At 39.5% G+C, this 12635-nt stretch overlaps 1 protein-coding gene across 1 annotated transcript in view; it reads left to right on the top strand.

Annotated features, from left to right (window-relative positions):
• Positions 1–688: 688 nt before the first annotated feature.
• The window catches only part of LOC136441512 (leucine-rich repeat-containing protein 4C-like), a 36843-nt gene continuing 24896 nt past the window's right edge, over positions 689–12635 (top strand). The window contains exon 1 of the mRNA XM_066437845.1: positions 689–1076. The gene's annotated coding sequence lies outside the window, so the exon portion shown is untranslated. The remainder of the gene's footprint in view (positions 1077–12635) is intronic.

Here is a 12635-nt window from a genome sequence, read left to right as displayed (position 1 = left end):
TGTTTTTCTGAGTGTAACTGATTTATACACATGTGCCACGCAGAAAGGGTGGCGGTGACGATGTAGCTTTGTCACCGACACCTGGCATTCTAACGACGGCGGGAATGTGTAATTTCGAGCTTGGTGCCGCTCATCTGACAGTACGGAATAATGGTAAACGTACGTCAGCCCGATTTCTGTACGTGCTCAAATTATCAAAGACTTCTTCACCGTCCACGCTTTTCTCTCCACTCTAGGAAAACATTGAATCATCTAGTTCTCTCCATTAACATTGTACTGTTCCTCAGTTAGTTATTCTATTGATCGATGGTAAGGTATTTTACTCTACTTATGGTACAGCAAAGTAAGTGAATTCAGTCAATAAACTAATCTTGAGCTGATTTTATCATGTTAATATTGACCTAAATCGCGACATCGTATTCAATAATGAAGTCAGAGCTCAAATTGATTTTGCTTTGTTTTAACCAAGAATGAAAATATTTATTTTATGATTGTATTGACGGGTACGCACAGATACAATAACGCAAAAGCTGATGTTTCTATGGGGGAGGCCGTATGTTTTGAAAATATATATACATAACCAACTACATGTGTATATATAAAGACAATTTCGCATTCCGGCACAGACGGAAATTTCTGGGACTAAATCTGATGTAGCGGGTGAGCTACTCCAGTCGGACGGCATCCATCAGCGGTGCGGCAAGTACCGACTGGTAACGAATGGGCGTCAGGGCCGCGCGGGCAAAGCTCCGGTTATAATCGATAGTGTCCTATCAGGTGCACACAACCGGCCCAGCTTCAGCCATTTCCTATTAGCGGGACGCAGGGCATCAAGCGGTAGTCCATAACCTGTAATGTGTTCTTTTTTTTTCCTTTTCTTCCACGCCGGTGATTCAGTTCGGGTTCTTACGCCAAGGCCACATCAGTATCCACTGTCGGCAAATCTTGGCAGTCGCCACGGAGTCTATCCCGAGTGCTGCGAATGTAGACCTCGTTTCGCATGATCTCTGATATGAAAAAATGTATCAGACCTAGAGGAGACCCCTTTGACAGTTCAGAATGCCCTCTAGAGACAGGTAAGTCAATGTTTTTTAATAATTATCTTTGTAGATCCTCCTAGCATTTGCATGTCAAGGCGTGTTTTACTCTTCTCTGTTTGGGGTGACTTTGTTTTCTCCCCAATCGCAAATGGAGGTACGTTGTCAGGCCACTTGCATTTTATCGCTTGCCTTGAATGTGTCACGTCCCGAGTTAAAATATTCTGCCAGAATATTAACATTGTGCAATCACTACAACAGGGGGATAGTCCACAGGTGGTCGTAAATGCTCAACTACCATACACGTTCCTAATGCCAAGTTCTATACAGAGAATGCAATATGTACCATTTATAAAGTCTTTGGTATGACTTGGCCAGGGATCAAAATCACAATGCGAACACTCTACTCATTTGGCCATCGCACCGGTCACTATACCTAAAGAACTAGTAAAGTCCTCTTGAGAGCACAAAAGTTGGAGGGATTAGAACTTGTTAACTACATATATAGAGAAGAGATTTGAAATGAACCAGTGAGGTTCAGGACTTAAAAGATAAGATCCATATTTAAGATTCATGGCAAGAGTTCAAAGAGGTTAACATGTGTATTTCGTTTTCTATCGGTGCCTGGTTTGTAATATTCATCTCCATTGCTTACGTATGATACAAAATACAATATGATACAAAATGTCATATCCATTCTTTTCTGTATTGAGAGTTAAATTATTTCACGCAGGCTTCTGGAATTCAACAAACAATTATAATCTTTGGGTGTGCAACCGTTTGATAAGATACTTTTTTCATCTGAACGACTGCACGACTGCACTGGTTTGTTGATAATGTTTTTGTTACTATACAGTAGTAGGTGCCAACTCGTGCATGTAATACCGTGAATGAACATGTCTCATGTGACGTTTAATGTTGAGATCCGCATTAGCTCAGCGTTTCTTCACATGGCATTGCACTAATTAATGTGGCTCCATATAGCTGACGATCCTTTTGCAGAACGTCATACTGCCCTTACGGCTGATTAGCTTTGGGACTTGATGGATGGATAGATAGATATTGTTGATCTCAATACATGTGACGAAGATTTTTTCTTCTATTTGTCATCTAAATAGATGCACTTAACAAAATTCTCTTATTCAGTTTCTATCTCTATTTCTTTCATTTATGTTATATTTTATTCAGATTTGTGTTTATATTTCCCTTTAAGTTTGTTCTTATATTTTTCACAGCTATGTCACAATAAAGTTTCGTAAGAATAGTTTTTGGAAGAATAATAACATTCAGGAAATGTGTTAACTTGCCACAGGGGATCACTATGATCATTTGCTAAACCGGTTTGGAATTACTGAATACATTTAAAAAATGTGGAAGATTCAATAAAATTCCAGCAATGTTGCGTTAAGATGATAAGTTATTTTCGTTGAATCTAGCTAACTTAATAAGGATGCTGTATCTGATTGGTAGAATATGACCAGGGAGTCCAAAGAATGTACCGCCTGACATACAGTTATACGCCAAATTGTGCATCATGCATGTAAGGCTAGTACATTCCTTCACACTTGCATTAATTGCAGTACCGTCAGGTCTTATTAATGTTAGTGCACATTTGGGACCTCCAAGATAATTCTGTTCATCGATTTAGTTTTGAAAACACCGTACCTGAAGATGCCTCATTATTTCCACCATTTCACTAATTGCTGGAATTGAAGTAGCTCACAAAATTTTCTAAATCAAGTTAGGGTGCAAAGTGAGCCGCATGCTTTAGTATTACCTTTCTTCATCGTACTTCACACCCTATAGTTGTTGTTTTTTAACGAACTCCCTCAGTGCAAGGCCGTAGGGGGCCATTCATCAAAGCACTGAACTAATTCTTACTGTAGCAGCATCCCTTCGCCCTAGGTCAGAAACATCAATGCTCGAGACAAGCATGACTTCACTGACCCATTAGGAGAAGCAGGGGGTACGAAGGCTGCTCGGGAAATTCCCTACCCCATTTAGACCGGAATGTTTTGATCCACTCACACCGGGGCATGCCCCTACTCTTTTTCGAAAGATGTGGTGGGTTCTTTTACGTGCTCAAGGTGTGACTCTCCCCAAACACGGGACCTCCATTTAACGTCCTATCCGAGGGACGTCCCTAGCCCTAAATGAGTTAGGTACTCATTTACACCTGAGTGAAGTGAGGAAAGTCGTGTTAAGTGCCTTTCCCAAGGGCACAGCGTCGGGGCGCAAGTTCGGACATGTCTCTGGGCACAACCTGGGATTAGATCCCGGGTCCCATTATTTGACAGCCGCGCGCTATACCACTTGTGCTACACGACGCCATCGGTATGTGTCCGTATTGTTCAGTATGAAAAACTGATCTTGGTGTAACTTATATTTATCGATATACAAACATAAGCAATCATAGTATTTCTGAGTCTGAGAAAAAAAATCATTCTCCAAGCAGAGGTTTCGGTCGGAGGGCAAGGAGCCAACCTTGAGAAGTCGCGGCGACTATAATCCCCCGAACGAAACCTCTGCTTGGAGATTATGGAAAAATAGAAGGAACTTGTTCTGCAACTCTGCTTACTGATTACAAGCCTGCAACTACACACCATTTAAACCACCTCAAACGTTACGAACTTTAATGTTACAGTGACCTATTTCAGGTTATTAAACACCGCATATGTCTTTGTGTAGCTACGCGTCTTATGATCAAAGCATGGTAATTTTAACTTCATTTACACTTTTTTTTCTTTTAATCTGTTGTGTCAAATGTTCAACGTAAGCGTGTACCTTACTGTCATATCATTTCTTAATCCGGAAATGAACGGAAAACTTCTATTCGCTGTGCATTACGTGGTGAGAATGATAAAATATTGTGTTATTGACGCCGTTACAGGCTATTACTTCCTTTGACATGTAGCTGCTACATTCTGCGGATCTGGTAATTACAGCTTTCTCTTGTCGTTTGTCAACATGTTTAAGGTGCATCTTTGCATACCGGTGCAGTATTTACTTTCATAGATAATGATGGGACAGCAGATAAGATCTCTCTCTCTCTCTCTATGTTAATGAAGCCTCACTGTGCTTCTAAATCCCTTTTCCGTCTATCTTAACACACAGTCATCCTTTTTCAACGGCTCATTCCATTTCCCTCCTGTTGTGGTTCAATGCCCTAGTAAGCCAATGTTTTTGAACCGGACTCTCCATCATTCGCGAAACAATTTTACCTCGGTCCTGAAGATTTACACAATGACCTCCGAAATACTGAACTGTAGTTTAATTTCCACCTCATCCCTGCGGGAAAACGTAAGTAATCAATCTCGAGGGCCGCAGCGTTCTCCTCTACGGTATAGTCCCTGGGATCATAGGCTCACATAGGGCGTAATTAAAAGTGTCGTATGCTGTAAAGCGGATTCAGAAACATCAGCCCCACGGATTTATCCACTGCAACAGCTTGTTGACAAGGTTCTCGCAAATGCCAGTATCAAGACTTTTTGATTGAAACTTTTCTTCCAGCTTTTCTCGCGTTCTCAGCACTTGAAGTACAATGATGACTGTACATGTACTGTACAATACAGATATCCACGTGCTTTGCATACAGAGTTTAGATCACCCTATGTGATTTGGGGATCTATTAACGGTGGATTCCGTGCAGAAGAATTCAATTCCCCGTCGACGTCCAACTACTTATATCCTGCTTTACCGTGATCTGTGCTTTCACGTTTCTTACCGGGTATAAAGAACGTGATAAAGAAATGATAAAGAGTGAGAAATGCACTCTTAGGCTTGGCATACAGAAATAACGGAACATTTAGACATTAGCACTTACCCTCGTAAGGGTATCGCCATTTCCGTCTCAGATACTCCCACTCCAGACGACTAGTACCATTTCCTTAAAGCTTCATCTTAGACGGTGTGGCGCCGTTACCAGCATTTACGAGACTCATGGACCATAGACGCGACAATTGATGACCGAGCTGGCCAAAGGGCCGTGCTTCCTCTTTACATTCTGCACTAGGATAGTCTGTCCTAGCCATTTGTATTGTACAGCTTTCTTCAATTTGCATTGGCGTCTATTGGCAGTTCGGGCGAAGTATAAAGTGAAACAAAGATAGAAGTTGGCAGCATGTCACGAAAAGCAGTCGTATCATCATCCTTTATTGTCGAGAGAATGTGAACTACGTTGGCACACACTCGAACTTACAACAAAGTTTTACAAGTCGTTCGGCTATGATAAATACATACCGTAAATCCCACCGTCGGGCTTTCAAGTAAATTTCCCATTTATGGAGCCTGTTTATGGTCTATTATTATTCTGTTTTATTGCATCTGCTTAATGGATGAAAAGAAACAGATGTCCATTTCATGTTAGTACGTTCTTCCATCGGATTGGCCCACATTAGTTAAATATGGTGGGCATTAAATCGTCTGATGAACCCATGGATCAAAGACATTTATTTTACGGCCTTTTCGAAATACTACCGCAGCAATAATTGTCGGTTCATGTCTTTTAATAAGTTTTGTTCTCGAATTGTTTCCTTAGACTACGGATATTTTATTGGAAGTCTGACTCTGCGTTTTTACCGTCCCTCGTGGAGCCCTATTTCTGTCGGAAGAATAATGGTGGAGTTTTATGACTAAGTGCAACGGATATCTTTCAAATATTCAAGATTACGGAGAACCACCGGGACGACAGTTGGAAATCCCGAACGCACCATTATGTCTAATGTGATCCACTTCACGACGTCCCATTCCCGGAACAGTAGAACGTGATGAGTGGGCGTCTGTCAAATGGCTGCCTTCCGGGAAGCATCACTGTGCATACCTAATCAGCAGGTTCTAGTTGAGAAATACTAACAGCTAACTAGAACAGATTTTCGTTACGATCAAGAAAAATAAATGAAGAAAAAAAAAATATTTTCCTTGGCCAATAGTGTAAGCCTTCTGAATGTGAATAATGTGTTCTTCGTCTTGTAAATGACAACATCCGCGATACTTTTCACGGTGTGATTTTGTATACTTAGATTATCAATTTGTTAAATAATGTTGTCATTATAAACCGACCTGTTGGCACTCTATTTTACATATATACATATATATTTACCCATGCGAGCACTTTATTTACACCAATCAACCTTTAAAAGACAGAGATGACTACCATTAGCTACTTTGCATTTATACTTGCACGCAATTATAGTCAGAAGAATGTTTGTTGCTGCTACCCGTACACCATCTGTACTTCATATTAGACGTACGTTGGCAACAGAAGGGAAGTAGTGCGCTTGCGTGAACTACTTGTCCAAATTCCAGGGATCTGGGACAGCCGTGGTATACGTCATATCGCCACCTTTGCACTCATCTAAGGCGAATCTATAGCATTAGCTTGACTTGGATTTCATTTTTGCTCTGAGTTATTGTTTATCAGTAATCGTGTTTTGTCGACCATCGATACCGGCAATCAATACGTCTCACGGGAGTGAAATAGACGTGTATCGATCGGAGTCGATAGCATCAGTGGGTGGCATGTGAATTCTTATTGGCAAGTTCTGATTTTGAGAAATGCTTTCTACCATGGAAATTGCCAGCTTGTACGTTATCAGAAGATTTCTCATTGTTCTTCTACAAAAGGTCAAGTCCAGAGCAACATGGTTCAATTTGAGATGGCTCCTAGTTGGTACATTTTTTTTTTTTTTGTTACTACACAATACATTCTTCTGATTATGGCATCCTGGTTATCAAATCACTATACCATGTACCGGTAAAATAAAAGTTCTGAGCATTCATTTATCACCAAGCTTGAGGAATCATATCAAATGCCTGTACAATTGTGTATTGAGTGTGCATTGCCTGTTGTATGGAGCCCATTAGACCCTGTAGGTTGTAGGTTATTACATCATTCTGACATTCTGAGAAAAAAACTATTTAAAAGAAACGTATTTCTTAGAGTAGAACGATGAAAGGAATCGGCTACGTCCTTTCCTGTCCAAGGCATGCTGTGATACAGTTGTTGAGACAAGGTCTAATTGTAATGTATTACCTCGAAACGTCCTCAACCGTCCGTGTGTCTGTTCTGATTACAGCTGGACATCGCAATCAGCAGATGTTATTCCGTTACAGCAAACCCCGTGGTGAGGGATGGGATGGTTGGAAAATTGGAGGATTTGTGTCATCTTTACCGCACAATTAAAAAAGCAGAAATGGCATTAAGAAAACGCCCCTGCAGTTTCACAACAATCTGCTAGGAGGCCCAAACTTAGACCACTTGTTCCTTGTATTAGAAGCTAACTGCAACCAAAATATCAGGACCATAGCTAGCCCAAGATGCAACTATTCTGCTGAAATAGCATGGAAAGCCGACAGGAGGCTTACAATTAACTTTGATCTTCGTCTTTCCAACAGCTACCAATATACTAGATATCATTATAATCCAACCAAAAAAATCATAAGCACAAACAGGCAGACACTCCGACAGGCCAAAACAATAGCTCCATTTTTCATGGAGGTAAACATATACAGCCCTTAGATGGTCAATAGCCTGCATTCGACACCTAAAATGAGCGGAACGATGTTCAAGAGTTTAGCGTTTGTTTTGAGTTAAAGTCTCAAAATCACACTTCATTTTTTTAGGAGTTGAAAATTCTTTTTTCAATCACCTTATTAATTTCTCGTAGCTCCAGGGTGGATTCAAACCCAACACTTTGCGTCTGGGGGAGGCAAGGACACTCAGCATTCACTTTCACTCGCCAGCGTTGTCTTCCTGTCTAAATTGCCTTCCTTAATTGAGGCTTTGCCCCTTAAGTGTGCCGCAGCGTTGCGGCGGAATCCCCACAGAGGACTTATCTGGCCTTGCTCCCATGTACCTTGTTCCCCCTGCTCTTCCAATGCGAAAGCACATGCTTGACCCTGTTTTAACGTTGTTTGGCAGACCAAGAATACGAAGAGGTGCACTGTACGTTTTCCCCACCTAATCACTACATGGCAACATGCATGACTGGAGGTAGGTGATGGATTCCAACTAATCTATGAACTTAAAAAATGCCCAAGTAGGGGCGCCAGCATCTGGTATGATGACAGTGATTCGTCACCATCATCATTAAATGTCATTAAGAGTCGGTTACCCGCAGAATTGTCAGATAGGATGCATTAAGCAACCAGGTTTAATCTGAACATGCGTATGCGTAAAACCGTGCTGTCTTCTTCAACTGATTTCTCAAAATAATCACCAAAATCCGTCATCCTATAAAAGCAACTCCTACACAGTTAAGAATGTGTAAGTAGACACGATACTAAATTCAAAGGGAATTATACCTGCTCACCTCAAGGCAAAACAAAATAAGTACGGAATTAGCTTATCGTTACGATTTCTACAACGTAGTTGGCTTGTTTTCTAAGCTAAACATTTATAGAAAAATAAACATGTTGCACTTAGAAAAAAAATGTTTTGACAATGACAAGTATTTATACGGAGTGGTGCATTGACGTGTGTGGTTAGGATAGCTGATAATAGAATACTGATAATACCACTGAAGATCCTGTAATCTAACGTGAGTGCAGTTGGCATTTCCACGTGAGAGAAAGGAAATGGAGAACCGAAGACGAATACATATCCTGATGAACCCATGCAATCCTTCAGAAATCGTTACTGCATCTGTTTTGAGTTCAGTTTTGTATTCAACCGACATGGCAGCAGAGAGAAAGAGGCAACGGATTTTCGTTCAGGGTTTCAAGGAACGGAAATGGCTGTCACGGAATATTCATATCATCCGCTGAACAAAATGTCTTTAATTCTTCCAAGATTCTTGTGGCTTTGAATTCTACTTATGAAATGTTTAATTAATCGCTGTTATGAAGAAGATATCATAAAAACGGTAAGAGCTGAGGATCTGTGATAAATGAGCTAACAGACTGTTTATCTGTCATGTAAGGGTAAATATTATTGTTTTTGAAGCGTGCTCTTCCTCGACTTCTTCTTTCGCATACTTTGCTCCCGAACAATACAATTACAACATAGCCCTCTCGGCATCGAAGTACACAACTGCATTCTCGTAAAGCTTTGCTAAGTAAAAAAAAGGTAATATTTTGTATAATAGTCGGTAACACTGTTTTCATTCCCTGTCATGTCTCTTGATGTCTTTCATCTATAAAAATGTAAAAAATTGTCTCATATAACACCTTGACCTTTACGCCATATCAGCATAAACGTACTTGACGATATCCCATCATAAACGAAAGCATATGACAAGATCAATATGGACTTAAACTGTCTACATTTGCTACATACAAACGATCATATCCACCATTATCTGTTATCCTTAGATTTGATCTTGACTCGCCGAGTCTTTGCCTTGACTCGCCGCTGATGGGGACTCTACTCTGACTTCACCGTGCGCATACATGTTTCTCCATGCGTGGCTGGAATGTCAAATCTCATACTTCAGTTGACTAGGCGTGTCACAAAGTGTCAATCATACCTGACGAGAGAAGAAAAGAATAACTCATAACTAGTTAGCCTTTAGCAGTCAACAATCTAAATCCTGAAGAAAAGGGTATGAAAAGTTATAAGGGGATTGAAAAAGAGCTGCTGCATTATCGCATGAGTTATTTAAAGATACAAGGATGCATCCATAACTATTTTGGTTATGAGATAAATGATAACAGATATGCTTTATCAGCCTCATCCATATAGTTCATAAAGGGCGAGTTTGATATCTAAGAAGTTAATCGTTTTGATATCACACTATAAAAAATATATTGAGCGAGCATTTGCAAAACATGACCACATGTTGTAGCCCAGCCATTACCTATCCAAAAAAATGGTAGGCTACAAAAACATTGCAGAAAAACCATATGATACAAAAAGATTTAAAAAAGTGATGTAAAAGCTAATATTCCAACTATTCAAAAGTTAAATTACCCCTTCAATGAACGTGATTAAAAAGTTAGGAGTGCATGGAGCACACAATATGACATAAATCAAAAGATAATTTGCCATTAAATCAGCAAATGTGATCTATGCACTATAAATCTCCAATTGTTATTTACAACGTGTTAACTAAAGCTTCTCCCTCTATCTATTGTTTTTAACTAATGTTGCGTAGCGGGTGTATCTAATAGGCATGCTAATTGATTCTAATAATCATTAGTATTACTAAGGTGGCTTTCTTCAGTGGATAAATAAACAAATTTGTTCTTAGCTTCACTATCAGATGTCTTTATGAAGACGAATAAAAAACGTGGCACATACTAGGAAACAAGTTCTATAGAGCAGACGGTAGTTGTTTATGTTGTAGAGTTTAAGGTAAAATGTTCTAATGACTATGCAAACAACTTGTTGGAAAGGAGGAAAAAATTCTCTTAATAAATGCTATATTTTGTCAATGTATCTGGTTCAAAAAAAGGAAAATTAAAAAACAACAATGCGTCACTTATCAAACGTAATTCATTCGTAACGATTTTCCGACCACGATTGAGTGATCTAAAAATATTCAAAGCCATTAGGGTAACCTTTTGGCGGATATAAATATTGGAATCGAAAACAATTACCAGAAGTACTTTAGGCCATCAATATTGCTCCACTTGTCGCTAGTAGTACGCAGATGACTATATAGATGTGTCTTCTGGTGCCAGTGAAAATAACGCTTCTTGTTCACCTTTTCGAGTCAAAAGGATTAAGTGGTTTCTTACTTAAAGCCCCATCATGTAACATTTGACCCCAGAATTGAAAATAGTGTTGAGAACAGAATCTTTATGCGAATGACATGGACAACCACTTTTCAGCATATTTCAACATTATTTCGTACTTCGTTTGTTTGTGAGCTGTCCATAAACAAGCTGCACAAGGTCTGCTGAGTTCCTGAAACCACCTCAAAATAGGCCCTCCTGTTGTATGCATAACATGCTGTATACTGATAGGTGTCTTAGAGTTAGCTAGGCACACTCTATGATAAATAGATAACAGCAGATGTCATCAATTCTTCTTGAGAAACACTCAAATCTTTTCTCTTGGGGGTAGAATGTTATTATGGATTTAGTCATGTTTGTAGGACATAAATAAAGTTTGGTTATTTGTTTCCCTTCAAAACTGTAAAAAATCTGGTAAGACTGAAGTTTTACAGAAACTCTCGTGAACTGTCAACTGGCACCCCACTAAGGCGGGGGGGGGGGGAATCACAGTTTTAACACGTTTGTATAGTGCAATGATGTAACATCCCTCTCCGAATATTGGTATGCAATTATATATCGTTGATCTAATTTACTATGTGAAGTAATTGTAAGAACATCTAGTTTGTATATTGTCCTTACGTTACAGAATGGCTTTAGTACATTAGTAGTTACAGCATGTTAGATGCATGCGCCTTCAGGACAAATGCAATCTCCAGGAAAGCTAAGATCAAGTGTAAAGAGTTTTCAAACTTCAAAGGTGACATTGATTGAAATTTCTACATGAGATCTTTCCTAATTGGCACATTAGATGAAGACAAAAGACACAACATGCTAATCAATATGACGTTTAGACTTGGCCTTGATAGAAAGCAGGGATTACGTTAACGTCATCATCGTATCTTATTCCCAATAATTCAATAGTTTCAATAGCCATTGGCGGATGTAAAAACGTAAAGCAACTGCTGGGTGTGCTTAATCTTAATTGTTTAAATTGCTAAGTGATTGGCGGATGTAAAAACGTAAAGCAACTGCTGGGTGTACTTAATCTTAATTGTTTAAATTGCTAAGTGATCAATGTTACAATTATATTGAAATGAATTTTTGAAGTAAGTTAGGACAATCCTTTGGATTACTCAAAACTCAATCTCCAACTTCTGATTTAGATTATTTTTGTTCTGCAAGAAAGCAATCATCTCCTGCTTCCAATTACAGCCAGATACTGAAAACGGGAAAACTCATCAATATCTATGTATTACACGTATCATATAGAAAAATGCAATTATTGGTAAGGATGCTGAAGCATGTTACAGCAATCTGATGCAAGCGATTTTAACGTTATGTTTTTATGTCTATCTCTCCCTATTTGGATTGCGGCATCAGCTCCAATGATTGCCGTTGGTGCCGTCTTCCACATTACGGCCTCTAAATCCCCAAATGAAGAATGCGGCCATAAGAGAGGACATCAGCCTTCGTCCCGATTATCGAATTCTCTTCCCCGAGAAGCTATAAAAGCTTTGGACAAACAGCCCCTATCCGTGATTTGTGTGCGGATACTTCCCCCAGCGAATAGGTAGAATCACGGAAAACTCAGGAGAGAAGATTGCCTCTTTCCCGTCCTTGTCAGACTTCCGCCCCATCATCAAGATTTCCAGTAAAATTTATCGTTCAATTAAGGGACTTCCGTCTATTGACAGACATCGTAAAATTGCTATAAGACAAAAGTTAAAAACATTTCTTTTTCCTTACGACAAACGTCACATAGTGGGTATGGCACCATTATAGGTAGAATGTATGTTTCATTTAAAATTCATTGGTGATTAATGTAAAGATTCAGGAAGGAATTTGCAATGCCGTGGCTATATCTTCTGTAGTATTCAGCTCGCTGGCTGCTAGATCCTATCTCTCAGTCGGAAACAAGGCTTATGTGACGCAGATACATCG

Source organism: Branchiostoma lanceolatum, chromosome 9, assembly GCF_035083965.1.
Source record: "Branchiostoma lanceolatum isolate klBraLanc5 chromosome 9, klBraLanc5.hap2, whole genome shotgun sequence".
Taxonomy (NCBI): Eukaryota; Metazoa; Chordata; class Leptocardii; order Amphioxiformes; family Branchiostomatidae; genus Branchiostoma; species Branchiostoma lanceolatum.
Note: the sequence above shows the minus strand (reverse complement) of the source record. Positions and strands in the feature narration are given on the sequence as shown.